Here is a 13,119-nt window from a genome sequence, read left to right on the forward strand (position 1 = left end):
AGCCCAGTACATCACTGGGGCTGAGCTTCCTGCCATTCAGGACCTCTATATAAGGTGGTGTCAGAAGAAGACCCAAAAAATTGCCAAAGAATCCAGCCACCCAAGCCATAGACTGTTCACCCTGCTACCATCCGGCAAACGGTACCGGAGCATCGGCTCTTGGACCAACAGGCTCTGAAACAAATACTAAATAGCTAATTAATAGTAACCACACTATCTGCACTGATTCTATCTTGCACTGACCCTATGCACACTCACTAGACTTTATATACACACTAACTCACACACACTCCACTGTCACTTCCACAGAAATCTCTCCAACAATCAAACACTACATACGCGCACACACACACATACCGACACAACACAAACATACTGTACACACACACACACACACACACACACACACACACACACACACACACACACACACACACACACACACACACACACACACACACACACACACACACACACACACACACACACACACACACACACACACACACACACACACACACACACACACACACACACACACACACACACACACTTTTACTCTCATCGTTTGCTGCTGGTACTCTGTTCTATATTTTACTCTTATTATTATCTATCTGGATGCCTAGTCACTTTACCCTGGCTTTATGTACATATCTACCTCAAGTACCTAGTACCTAGTACCAATGCACATTGATCTGATACTGGTACTTCCTGTATATAGCTCCATTCTTGTGTATTTTATTTTATTCCTCGTGTTAGTTACTATTTTAACTCTGCATCATTGGGACAGGTTTGTAAGCAAGCATTTCACTGTAAAGTCCTCTCCAGTTGTATTCGGCGCATGTGATAAATACAATTACATTTTATTTTATTTGATGTAGGATGCTGGGCTGGAGGGAGTTGTAGTTTTCATTCAGCAAATATTCAATCTAGTTCAGCTCAGAAATGTAGTAACTACAATGACAATAATCCATTGCGGCAGTTTTTTTCAAGACGGAGATGAATCATAGAGCAAGAGGTGAAGAGAGAGGTTTCACTATCACCGGAAATCTGTCAAAGATAATCCTAATGCATTTCTATTGTTTTTTTTTGGACCTAATCTTGTCGCCTGCCTTCCCGCCTTTGGGACAACGACCCCATTGTAAGGGCGGAGACATGAGCATCTCGTCATTATATGCAAATCTCTGGACGAATACACTTTTAAGCCTGCTACGTTAAGCCTTGTTCATATTACCCATAAGCACTCTGTTACGTTGCGCTGGATGTCAGGCATTTCAACGGGGACATCCACAATAGAGTGGAAACGCAATTTGCGGTTGAAGGACACCGCATACTTTGACATTTTTCTAACTCTACCTTGTCTTCAGTCCAGCCGGAGTTCGTCGATGAACAAAAAGTTACTAAACCACAGAAAAATATGAAAATATATGTATATTTTTTTATTTCACCTTTATTTAACCAGGTAGGCCAGTTGAGAACAAGTTCTCATTTACAACTGCGACCTGGCCAAGATAAAGCAAAGAGTTACACATGGGATAAACAAATGTACAGTTAATAACACAATAGAAAAATCTATATAGTGTGTGCAAATGTAGTAAGATTAGGGATTTAAGGCAATAAATAGGCCATAGTGGCGAAATAATTACAATTTAGCAATTAAACACTGGAGTGATAGATGTGGAGAAGATGAATGTGCAAGTGCAAATACTGGGGTGCAAAGAAGCAAACAAAAGAATGATATGGGGATGAGGTAGTTGGGTGGGCTATTTACAGATGGGCTGTGTACAGGTGCAATGATCGGTAAGCTGCTCTGACAGCTGATGCATAAAGGTGATATAAGACTCCAGCTTCAGTTATTTTTGCAATTCATTCTAGTCATTGGCAGCAGAGAACTGGAAGGAAAGGTGGCCAAAAGAGGACTTGGCTTTGGGGATGACCAGTGAAATACACCTGCTGGAGCGCTTGCTACGGTGACCAGTGAGCTGAGATAACGTGGGGCTTTACCTAGCAAAGACTTATAGATGACCTGGAGCCAGTGGGTTTGGTGACAAATATGAAGCGAGGACCAGCCAACGAGAGCATACAGGTTGCAGTGGTGGGTAGTATATGGGGCTTTGGTGACAAAACGGATGGCACTGTGATAGACTGCATCCAATTTGCTGAGTAGAGTGTTGGAGGCTATTTTGTAAATGACAATGCCGAGGTCAAGGATCAGTAGGATAGTCAGTTTTACGAGGTATGCTTGGCACCATGAGTGAGGGAGGCTTTGTTGCGAATATATGACTCGTTTCAGAAAACTAGGCATATGTCGCGGGCCACTACTTCACAGGAGAGCCATTTGAACATAAACTTTTTGGGGGGAAGAATGTGAGCTTTCATGTGCCTTAATAACAGACTTGTATGCCATCTGTAAATATGAATACAATTGTTAAATTACGAACCTAGGTGGTTTAGCCACAGAAAAAGCCGACAACCTTCCCCCTATCCATGATTGTCTGAGATAATAAGTGTACTGGATATGCCGAGAGATGAGTTCGGATTGGTCTGCCATATAGCAACGTTTCTGTCTATTTGAGCTGGTCTGTATGTGTAGGTAATCCTCTCTAACGCGGCTTTTCTTTTAATGTATCGCGTAGTACAACTGCATAAGTGTTGCTCTCCACTTTCTGGAAGATAGAGTTTTTTAAATCATTGGAATTAGAGTATGATAGCTAAGGAGATGGAGAAAACACCTGTGTCAGGATTACATCTTCAAACTAAGGGCAACCATGGCATCTGTGACAGGGAGAGGCATTCATCTATGATGTATACGGACGGGTAAGATAGTCTAGCTAGCTACATTTTTTGATCTTACATTTTTTTCAAAATTTTCATTTCAGGTTAAAGTGTACTGTTAGCTAGTTAGCTAACGTTAGCTGGCTGGCTCACTAGCCATTTGCTTTGCTAGTTATAGCCTTATGTTAGCTAGCTAATATTGAACCTGGTTGGTTAGCTACCTGCAGATTCATGCAGGGTAGCAACGTCATGAGTTGGGATAATGGTTCATTGTTTACCTAGCTAGTTAGCTAGATGTCTTACCAAAATACTCCACTATGCAAGTAACCATGTCAATGGTCACTGCGACAACTGTTGATAGACTTAGCTGGTAAATTTGCTCTGGATATCTACTCCAATTTCAGAGCACTCTAGTCTGAGTGTGCCAGAGCGCAGGATAACTGACGAATTTACGAACACTCAACACCCGTTGAATGGCCGGTGTCAGTAAACGTTGGCAAAAAAGTGTACATTTATGCCAGCAGCACATAAAATCAGCCTAACCAACTCTGCTAGGGCGAGTGAACAGTTCTCTCACGTTAGCCAGTTAGCTTGATTGTTGTTGTTAGGGAAAGGGGGATACCTAGTCAGTTGTACAACTGAATGCATTCAAATAAAATGTGTCTTCCTCAGATCCAAGATGGCGTAGCAGTAAGACATCCTGTCGTGTCGTGTCCCTTGTATATATTGTTTTTTTTCCTAAGTTTTTACGTATTTTTCTTCGCATATCTTTTAAAACATTTTACTAAACCTCAGCTTCTAAATACTCTCCTGCAAGCTGCCTCACCCAATGTAGCTATTTTTCCTAAAGTATTTATATTTACTTCGGACCCGGAACCCCTCAACTGAAGCTAGCCAGCTAACTACCAGCTATGCTAGCGGTCTTCAGCTAACCGGTCATCAGCTAACCTTTAGCTCGGAAAGCTCTCGCCAGTTCGAACAACGCGACTCTAACCAGAGCATAACGGCCCTATTTATTTTTTTATCCCCGGATTCCCACCGCAAACGGAACATTTTTCAGCTGGATCTTCACAAGTAGCTATCTAGCTAAATGCATGTCAACATCAGATGCCTCCTCCCTAAGTTTGTTTTACTCGCTGCTTTACCACACTCTGCTAACCCTGATGTCCTTGCCGTGTCTGAATCCTGGCTCAGGAAGGCCACCAAAAATTCTGAGATTTCCATACCCAACTATAACATCTTCCGTCAAGATTGAACTGCCAAAGGGGGAGGAGTTGCAGTCTACTGCAGAGATAGCCTGCAAAGTAATGTCATACTTTCCAGGTCCATACCCAAACAGTTCGAACTACTAATTTTGAAAATTACTCTCTCCAGAAATAAGTCTCTCACTGTTGCCGCCTGCTACCGACTCCCCCTCAGCTCCCAGCTGTGCCCTGGACACCATTTGTGAATTGATCGCCCCCCATCTAGCTTCAGAGTTTGTTCTGTTAGGTGACCTAAACCGGGATATGCTTAACACCCCGGCAGTCCTACAATCTAAGCTAGATGCCCTCAATCTCACACAAATCATCAAGGAACCCACCAGGTACAACCCTAACTCTGTAAACAAGGGCACCCTCATAGACGTCATCCTGACCAACTGGCCCTCCAAATACACCTCTGCTGTCTTCAACCAGGATCTCAGCGATCACTGCCTCATTGCCTGTATCCGCTACGGAGCCGCAGTCAAACGACCACCCCTCATCGCTGTCAAACGCTCCCTAAAACACTTCTGTGAGCAGGCCTTTCTAATCGACCTGGCTCGGGTATCCTGGAAGGACATTGACCTCATCCCGTCAGTTGAGGATGCCTGGTCATTCTTTGAAAGTAACTTCCTCGCCATTTTAGATAAGCATGCTCCGTTCAAAAAATGCAGAACTAAGAACAGATATACAGCCCTTGGTTCACTCCAGACCTGACTGCCCTCGACCAGCACAAAAACTGTGGCGGACTGCAATAGCATCGAATAGTCCCCACCATATGCAACTGTTCAGGGAAGTCAGGAACCAATACACGCAGTCAGTCAGGAAAGCTAAGGCCAGCTTCTTCAGGCAGAAGTTTGCATCCTGTAGCCTCAACTCCAAAATGTTTTGGGACACTGTGAAGTCCATGGAGAACAAGAGCACCTCATCCCAGCTGCCCACTGCACTGAGGCTAGGTAACACGGTCACCACCGATAAATCCATGATTAACGAAAACTTCAACAAGCATTTCTCAACGGCTGGCCATCGCTTCCGCCTGGCTACTCCAACCTCGGCCAACAGCTCCCCCCCCCCCCCGCAGCTACTCGCCCAAGCCTCTCCAGGTTCTCCTTTACCCAAATCCAGATAGCAGATGTTCTGAAAGAGCTGCAAAACCTGGACCCGTACAAATCAGCTGGGCTTGACAATCTGGACCCTCTATTTCTGAAACTATCCGCCGCCATTGTCGCAACCGCTATTACCAGCCTGTTCAACCTCTCTTTCATATCGTCTGAGGTCCCCAAGGATTGGAAAGCTGCCTCTTCAAAGGGGGAGACACCCTGGACCCAAACTGTTACAGACCTATATCCATCCTGCCCTGCCTATCTAAGGTCTTCGAAAGCCAAGTCAACAAACAGGTCACTGACCATCTCGAATCCCACCGTACCTTCTCCGCTGTGCAATCTGGTTTCCGAGCCGGTCACGGGTGCACCTCAGCCACACTCAAGGTACTAAACGATATCATAACCGCCATCGATAAAAGACAGTACTGTGCAGCCGTCTTCATCGACCTTGCCAAGGCTTTCGACTCTATCAATCACCATATTCTTATCGGCAGACTCAGTAGCCTCGGTTTTTCGGATGACTGCATTGCCTGGTTCAACAATTACTTTGCAGACAGAGTTCAGTGTGTCAAATCGGAGGGCATGCTGTCCGGTCCTCTGGCAGTCTCTATGGGGGTGCCACAGGGTTCAATTCTCGGGCCGACTCTTTTCTCTGTATATATCAATGATGTTGCTCTTGCTGCGGGCAATTCCCTGATCCACCTCTACGCAGACGACACCATTCTATATACTTCTGGCCCGTCCTTGGACACTGTGCTATCTAACCTCCAAACGAGCTTCAATGCCATACAACACTCCTTCCGTGGCCTCCAACTGCTCTTAAACGCTAGTAAAACCAAATGCATGCTTTTCAACCGATCGCTGCCTGCACCCGCATGCCCGACTAGCATCACCACCCTGGATGGTTCCGACCTTGAATATGTGGACATCTATAAGTACCTAGGTGTCTGGCTAGACTGTAAACTCTCCTTCCAGACTCATATCAAACATCTCCAATCGAAAATCAAATCAAGAGTCGGCTTTCTATTCCGCAACAAAGCCTCCTTCACTCACGCCGCCAAACTTACCCTAGTAAAACTGACTATCCTACCGATCCTCGACTTCGGCGATGTCATCTACAAAATTGCTTCCAACACTCTACTCAGCAAACTGGATGCAGTTTATCACAGTGCCATCCGTTTTGTCACTAAAGCACCTTATACTACCCACCACTGCGACTTGTATGCTCTAGTCGGCTGGCCCTCACTACATATTCGTCGCCAGACCCACTGGCTCCAGGTCATCTACAAGTCCATGCTAGGTAAAGCTCCGCCTTATCTTAGTTCACTGGTCACGATGGCAACACCCATCCGTAGCACGCGCTCCAGCAGGTGTATCTCACTGATCATCCCTAAAGCCAACACCTAATTTGGCCGCCTTTCGTTCCAGTACCCTGCTGCCTGTGACTGGAACGAATTGCAAAAATCGCTGAAGTTGGAGACTTTTATCTCCCTCACCAACTTCAAACATCTGCTATCTGAGCAGCTAACCGATCGCTGCAGCTGTACATAGTCTATTGGTAAATAGCCACCCATTTTCACCTACCTCATCCCCATACTGTTTTTATTTATTTACTTTTCTGCTCTTTTGCACACCAATATCTCTACCTGTACATGACCATCTGATCATTTATCACTCCAGTGTTAATCTGCAAAATTGTAATTATTCGCCTACCTCCTCATGCCTTTTGCACACAATGTATATAGACTCCCCTTTTTTTCTACTGTGTTATTGACTTGTTAATTGTTTACTCCATGTGTAACTCTGTGTTGTCTGTTCACACTGCTATGCTTTATCTTGGCCAGGTCGCAGTTGCAAATGAGAACTTGTTCTCAACTAGCCTACCTGGTTAAATAAAGGTGAAATAATTTTTTTTAACCCAACCCTTCTTAATCAGAAAGGTGTAGGGGGCTGCCATAAACGACATCCACGTCTTCGTGGGTTAGCTGCCTTGCTCAGGGGCAGAATGATGGATTTTTACCTTGTCAGCTCAGGGATTCAATCCAGCAACCTTTCGGTTACTGGCCCAACGCTCTAACCACGAGTTAGGACAGAACACTCGGATCAACCCTTAAAGAGATGCTGAATGGGTCTAGACAAAGAAGAGCCATTTTCTCAAAAGTGAATATACAAGTTGTTCAACTTTTAAAGCAGAATTACTTTCCCATTGTTCCTCAAAATGCAAATGTAGTAGCTCTGTGTCTCTGCTTTTATCCAATGTAAAAAACACAATTCAAATGTTGCTTCCTAAGAGCGAAAAAAGGCGGTCAGTCACATATAAGATAGCTGGCAACTTGTAAACAACTACGATTCCTGTAAAGTACGTACTATTTTAATAGTTAATGTTAAATAATACACATTGGCTGTTAAGCCAATTATATTATATGACTGTTGCCTCCCGTTTAAAGCTGCAATACTTAACTTTTTGGGCGACCCAACCAAATGACCATAGAAATTTGTGTTATAGATCTGTCATTCTCATTGAAAGCATGTCTAAGAAGCTGTAGAACTGTTCTATGTGCAACATTTCTATGCTTCCTGTTTGTCTTGAACTTTAGGTTTTGTACACCAGCTCCAGACAGATGAATCTACAATATTTTGGTTTATGGAAAATATATTTCACAGTGGTTAAGGTGGTACAATGATTCTCTACACCAGTGGTCACCAACCTAGTCGATTACCAAACATTTCTGTAAAAAACAATATATGATAATGCCTTGCGTTCCAATTTTTTTATTTGTTTTGCGCTGTTGGCGGTAGATGCACTTCCTTCAGCAGCCTTATCAACAGGAAGGCAAAATGTTCCCATTTTGACCAATTTCATGTGTCTGTAGGTAGAACTCCACCTATCTGGCAGGCCCAGAGAGCAAATCAACTGCACCTATAAACTATAAGCTCAGATCACTGTGCCTGCAAAGTTTCCTCGAGACATAGACTGTAAAAAGTTGATACTGTGAGATTTCAAAACTTTTAAAACCATGACTAGAGAGACACAGCAAATTAAAAATGTTCTCAAAATGGTCTGAAAAGAAAAACATTGGCAGGGCAATTCAAGCATAGCCAATGTGCAGTGATAATGTATTGGGCCTATAGCCTACTGCGCAAATCGTATTGTTACACAATTGGTCAAAGTTGAATAGGCTTATGTTTTTTGAAGTGTTTACAAAATTATTATTTTTTATCTGAGCGTTAGATTTTGACTCAGATGTGGGGAGGTGCACAGCCTGATTGCGCACCTCCCCACAATACCCAAGCAACGTGTCTCTTGGTTCCTGTCCTCTATTCATTTGAATGTGTTGACAGTTGGAGAAATTGCTGGAGCTGCGCTGAGAATTAGAAAAGTATGAAAGCCAACGGTCCAATATTCTGTAACTCTGCTGTGCTTATGTGTACAGTTTGGTATTCTGATAGCACAGGAGGCTGTTGGGGGGGGAGAACGGCTCATAATAATGGCCGGAACTGAGCAAATGGAATGGCATCAAACACCTGGAAAACATGTGTTTGATGGATTTGATACCATTCCACTAATTTTCAATCCTGTCATTACCACGAGCCTGTTCTGCCCAATGAAGGTGCCACCAACATGCTGTGTCTGAGAGACAGTCTATCAGGGTAGCAAACGTGTGCGCGTCTCGGAACATGCAGAGAAGGAACTGTCAGAAGCGTCAAAACCCCCCCCGGAACTAGCTGCACTGGGAGCCAAATTTGAAATACAGTGAATACATGGAGCAGGGTGGGAAAAATCGCATTACAACACGATTCAGAGGTATTTTGAAGGGCTGTGGTCACCATGCATGTATTAAATTAAATATATTCATCAGACGGTATTGGGGAGCTACAGTGCATTCGAAAAGTATTCAGACCCCTTGACTTTTTCCACATTTTGTTACATTACAGCCTTATTCTAAAATTGATGAAATTATTTTTTCCCCCTCAGAAATCTACACACAATACCCCATAATGAAAAGGCAAAAACAGTTTTTTAGAAACTTTAAAGCAAATTTATTAAAATAAAATACAGATACCTTATTTACATAAGTATTCAGACCCTTTGCTATGTATGACAGGCTGACCACACCGGTCGCGTACGTATTGCAAAATAAATATAGAAATCTATGTTATTAAATTATTGTGCGCTCCAACAAGCGTCTGCGTTAACAAGGGCTAAAATATAAATCAGTTCTATTTCTGACGCAGATCACGCTGCAAGTCCTGCCTCTCCCATCTCCTCATTGGTTTATAGAAGCAGGTATCAACGTGCCATCTCATTGGTTTTAAACCAACGTGGGTGACTGAATGACGAACGAGGTCAGTGGTGGTAATGCATCTAATTTATGAAAGTTGCCAATCGCAATATAAAGTCAAGAGAAGAAAAAGCCTGGAAGGAAGAGAGATGACTAGAAACGATTCGGTTGACCGTTTTATGTGTGGATTAATTGGCGCAGTAGAGGACATTGTGCATTTCAGGTAAAATAACAACTCAATGTTTATATCCCAGGACAAATTATCTAGCAACAGCAAGCTAGCTAAATAGGACAAATTAGCTATCAAGTGCAAGCTAACTAGCTAAATTGCCATAAATGTTTAATGGTTTTCGACCTGTCCCCAAATTAATATAATTGGTTGAGAGTTTGTTTTGATATTTTTAACCTGCTTGTCGTGATCACGTTTGGTGTGGGGGGACAAAAAATATATATTTATGCACGATGGCGCACGTGCGCAGCCGGTTTGGGTTCTGTGTGAGACTCGAAATTGAGCTCAGATGCATCCTGTCTGCATTGATCATCCTTGAGATGTTTCTACAACTTGATTGGAGTCCACCTGTGGTGAATTCAATTGATTGGACATGATTTGTAAAAGGCACACACCTGTCTATACAAGGTCCCACAGTTGACAGTGCATGTCAGAGCAAAAGCCAAGCCATGAGGTTGAAGGAATTGTCCATAGTTCTCCGAGACAGGATTGTGTCGAGGCACAGATCTGGGGAAGGATACTAAAAAATGTATGCAGCATTGAAGGTCCCAAGAACACAAGTGGCCATCATTCTTAAATGGGAGAAGTTTGAACCACCAAGGCTCTTCCTAGAGCTGGCCACCCTGCCAAACTGAGCAATCAGGGGAGAATGGCATTGATCGGGGAGGTGACCAAGAACCTGATGGTCACTCTGACAGAGCTCTAGAGTTCCTCTGTGGAGAAGGGAGAACCTTCCATAAGGACAACCATCTCTGCAGCACTCCACCAATCAGGCCTTTAATGGTAGTGGCCTGACGGAAGCCACTCCTCCTAAAAAGCATATGACAGCCCGCTTGGAGTTTGCCAAAAGGCACCTAAAGACTCTCACACCATGTGAAACAAGATTCTCTGGTCTGATGAAACCAAGATTGAACTCTTTGGCCTGAGTGCAAAGTGTCACGTCTGGAGGAAACCTGGCACCATCCCTACAGTGAAGCATGGCGGTGGCAGCATCATGCTGGGGAAGGCTAGTCAGGATCGAGGCCAAGATAAACAGAGCAAAGTACAGAGATCCTTGATGAAAACCTGCTCCAGAGTGCTCAGGTGTGCCAAGCTTGAAGCGCTATTGATGAGGAAAGATTTTATCTACCTACTCTATTAAAAGATATTCATCGTACAGCATTTCTCCAATGCCAAACCTGTGTGTCTTCTTTGCAAAGAAACTATCGCTGTTTTGTAAAGATTTAAACCTAAGATGTCATTATGAATCTAAGCATTGTACTTTCAGGAGTTAATTTTCCACCCCAGACATGAGGCCTGAGTCCGATGCAGAAAGGAGGTAGGCCTATTTAAAGACAGTGTACAAAACATTAGGAACACCTGCTCTTTCCATAACAGACTGTCCAGGTGAGTCCAGGTGAAAGCTATGATCCCTTAGTGATATCACTTGTTATATCCAATTCAATCAGTGTAGATGAAGGGGAGTAGACAGGTTAAAGAAGAATGTTTAAACCTTGAGACAATTGAGACATGGATTGTGTATGTGTGTGCCATTCCGAGGGTGAATAGGCAAGACAAAAGATGTGTGTATCAAGAATGGTCCACAATCCAAAGGACACCCAGACAACTTGACACAACTGTTGGAAGCAATGGAGTCAACTAAGACTGAGCCCATTTAGTCAACTGGTCGATTGTTTGGTCGATAGGCTGTTGGCCAACAGAGATTTCTCTGGTTATAGCAAGCTAGCAACCAGGCTAGGTAGTGCTAAGTATCAACAGCCAATCCACTAGGGGTTGGAAACTATAGTGAGAGTTGATTGGTCAATAGCAAGTACAAAGTTTTCCCAACTTTGGTCCAGCCCTGTTCAAGCTCCCTCGCCCATTCCAAAGATTATGGATATACTGACAAGATACATTTCTCTCCGCCCTAAACAATGGGAGTCTTTGTCCACAAAGCGCCACTGCTGGCTGTCTAGCTCCCACCTATCCTTTCTTTGGATTGGTGAATACATCTCATTATTTTAATGTTTTAAATATTAGATTAGGTTGTTGACGTCAAACACCAGTATTCAATGGAAAGATATTCTAAGCTACTAGCCTCATGTCATGAATATGCAAAGCCATATTGAGACAACTCTGATATGGCTGATATTTATTATTTATTTATATTAAGTTTTTTTTCTCAGTGACCGGGATGTCACGTGTCCTATTTATATCAGTACATTCTTACAAAACGTCTATTCCATCAAATAAGCCTCGTGTAGCAAATAAGACATAAATGTTTCTGTTGACCAAACTACTTGCTTGGTGGGCGAAAAAACGCCACCTGCTAGAGGGAGACAGATTTTCTGCCGAGCTGGGCCTCTCTCTTCCTCTTCCTCTCTGGCCATTCTAGCATCGCCCAACGGTCCTCCCGCGCACTTCGCTTCATTCATTGAAAATTAATGTGCTTCTGTTGTTTCATCATATATGGATCTATTGACCACGGTCCACGATGGACGCACAGCTCAAATTCCCAACCAACGCGGCTCCGTACCCGTCCTCTATTCATTTGAATGTGTTTACAGTTTACATAAATTGTTAGAGCCGAGCTAAGAATGCGAAAAGTATGAAAGACACATATGGTCCAATATTTGTGCGTACACGTTTTGGACGGATCTTATAGGCCGCTTTACCTTGCATACCTTTCACCAGGAAACAATTAGATCATTTGTTTTCATAAATAAAATAAAATGCAACATCAAGTAATTCCTGGTTTGATCTAGAAGGAAGTCGCAGGTTCGTCACATTTACAATTATTTACAGAACGTTCGCTTATAACCCACACATGGTTAATTAACTCATTTTAAAATGCTGAACTCACCTCAATAGTTTCAGGAGTTTTAACAGTCAGACATTTCACATTAAATTGAAACTCCAGTTTCTTCCGTTGTATCTGTTATAGTGGATATGGGGACAATAAATCCCTCCCATCGCTGGAATATAATTTAGTAATGGGTTGTTCGCAAACAAACGGCTCTTTTTGAACGGATCTTTTTGGTGAACGTCGGCAACCGAATCGCATCGGTGAAAGAGCCGATCATTTGGCTCCCTGATTTGCATACTGCTAGTACTGCTTTTTCCCTCTTGCTACTGCCTTTTGAGCACAAAATAACTTTTTTTCTGCAGAGAAGTTACAAAATAATTATCTAAGGAGGGTGAATATTCAGGGCAGAAACAACCCATAGGGGGGAGAATGCGTCAATCTAGTCCAGATTTTTTTGCAGGTCATCTAATTTGGCCAGGTAAACGTTTATTTGAATGCAATTTAGCTATTTTTTGTGGTTGTAGGTCGATTCTTAAGCATTTTCAACGAAGAACCGTTTGGCCTACACCGAAAAGACTCGGAATGCCCATCGCTAGTATTGTATGCACAGTTAAGTTTCGTTTCTGTCATTCTGGGCGTCAGCATGAGGGCATCATCATATGATACTGTGCAGAATGACTCTAGTATAAACATACAGTTGATA

General features: G+C 43.2%; 1 protein-coding gene across 2 annotated transcripts in view; it reads right to left on the minus strand.

Moving 5' to 3' along the window:
- The window catches only part of LOC124026570 (helicase with zinc finger domain 2-like), a 42,945-nt gene extending 30,324 nt beyond the window's left edge, over nt 1-12,621 (minus strand). The window contains exon 1 of one of the 2 annotated variants that reach the window (XR_006837294.1): nt 12,474-12,621. The gene's annotated coding sequence lies outside the window, so the exon portion shown is untranslated. The remainder of the gene's footprint in view (nt 1-12,473) is intronic. The other variant, XM_046339483.1, reaches the window with a different exon arrangement.
- Nucleotides 12,622-13,119: the final 498 nt, after the last annotated feature.

The sequence above is a fragment of the Oncorhynchus gorbuscha genome, linkage group LG03 (genome assembly GCF_021184085.1).
Source record: "Oncorhynchus gorbuscha isolate QuinsamMale2020 ecotype Even-year linkage group LG03, OgorEven_v1.0, whole genome shotgun sequence".
Lineage (NCBI taxonomy): Eukaryota > Metazoa > Chordata > Actinopteri > Salmoniformes > Salmonidae > Oncorhynchus > Oncorhynchus gorbuscha.